The sequence below is a fragment of the Rhinopithecus roxellana genome, chromosome 12 (genome assembly GCF_007565055.1).
Source record: "Rhinopithecus roxellana isolate Shanxi Qingling chromosome 12, ASM756505v1, whole genome shotgun sequence".
Taxonomy (NCBI): domain Eukaryota; kingdom Metazoa; phylum Chordata; class Mammalia; order Primates; family Cercopithecidae; genus Rhinopithecus; species Rhinopithecus roxellana.
The window spans coordinates 91,225,691-91,227,496 of record NC_044560.1 but is presented as its reverse complement, the minus strand read 5'-3'; the positions used below and the strand labels follow the sequence as shown (position 1 = coordinate 91,227,496).

Genomic DNA, 1,806 nt, shown 5'->3' with positions numbered 1-1,806 from the left:
ATCTGCCTGGAGATTTGGCACAGGCCGCTCTTTTCACAAAGGTTTTTCATGGAGGATTTAGGCACCAGGGCTGCAAAGTATCATCTTCAGTGACCATAGTGTGTCAGCAGGGCCAAAAACAAAGCAAACATTTAACCATTTCATTGACTGAATGAGACTTTTCAGAGTCATAGATTCAATTTAACTCCAATCTCATTATTTTTATCTTACTGTAATACAAATAATAATTCTAAATAAAATTAAAATTCTACATCAAAATCTTAATTTATTTAACATTACAATCCTCCCTCTCCAACATTCCTGATCCCTCTTATTCTGCTCTATTTCGTTAATGGCACTTATATCTTCCAACATATCATGCCTCAATTTTCATTTCTTTTTTTTCTGTTTTTTTTCTTTTCGTTTTTTTTTTTTTTTTTTTTTTTTTTTTGAGACGGAGTTTCACTCTTGTTGCCCAGTCTGGAGTGCAATGGCACGATCTTGGTTCGCCGCAACCTCCGCCTCCTGGGTTCAAGAAATTCTCCTGCCTCAGCCTCCCAAGTAGCTGGAAGGAATTACAGGCATGCGCCACCATGCTCGGCTGATTTTTTTTTTTTCTTTTTAGCATTCATTTGCACAGTTACAACATGTGGACAGACCCAGGTGAGATGAACGAGTCTACCGTTTCCACTCACCCGGCAGACGCCGGGGCAGCCCCAGGAACTCGATGCCCAGCCCCGCCGCGGCCGCTACTCCTCCTCGCCAACGTGTAGGCCATGAAGAAAGCGACGGGTCTCTTGGGGACAAGGGGGGATGCCCCGGTCGCACAATTTCAAAGTCCCAAAAGCTGAAGGTCCGGAGCAAGGTGGCTGTGTCTTCGTGGTTCTTGTGGAAGCAAATGAAGACATGGTCGGCGCTCAGCTGCTGCTCAGCTAACTGCTGGAGAACTGCAAAGCTGTCCTCGCTCCCCTGCGACAGCGCACCGCCAGGGATCTCGATGCAGAGTCTGCGGCAGCTCAGCACGGCTCGCCAGTTAATGCGTTTGGCATCTGTTAGCCTAGAATGGACCAGTTGAGAATCCTCGTCTTGTCGTTGGACGTTAGAATCTCTGTTACGTTCAGCCGATCATAGGAGTAGAGTAAGTTAGCTGAAAGATTGTGATCCCTTTGACGATTTCCTCGCCCACCCGGAATCTTCAGGGGTGCGCGAGGGGCGTCAGGAGCACCACCGAGACCCCGGACCCCGGTTACTACAGCAGCGGAGGGAGACCCTGGAACTCTCGCTGCTGCGGCCGCTGCGGCTGTGCAGGCTGAGGAGCGAGCGGCCTGGTGCGGCTGGCGTGGACGGTGACGCTGGCTTTGATCCCCTTTCTTCTCTCGGGCAAAGCCCTGGCTTTTGAGGATCGCTGCAGGGAGTAGTTCACCATCCGGCACCTGGAATCTGAAACTAGGAAAATCTCTGCTGCGCCTCTCTGCGCCGCCGCCGCTGCTCGCCGTGCGCTCTTTTTAAAGCACAAATTGAGACGTCCCATAAGTTATCAAATATCTTAAATTTATATTTATTTTTATAATAAATATAAAATGTTATATTTATTCTTATTTATTTTTATAAATAAATACAAAAATAAAATTAGAATTTATTCATCCTCCTTTGAATTTTTACATCCATTGACATTGGTTAAGTGATCTTGTAAAACAAAAAAAAACCTACTTTATTTCATGTCGGTAGGGGAAAAATGGCTTCCTTTGCTCATATTTTGTCATAACAGCTTTGATAATAATTTTAAAAAGCCAATAAAACCCTAAACAAGAAAGGAAATAAATTAAT

At 45.2% G+C, this 1,806-nt stretch overlaps 1 pseudogene; it reads right to left on the bottom strand.

Moving 5' to 3' along the window:
• Positions 1–670: 670 nt before the first annotated feature.
• LOC104654916 lies at positions 671–1,510 on the bottom strand (annotated as a pseudogene).
• Positions 1,511–1,806: the final 296 nt, after the last annotated feature.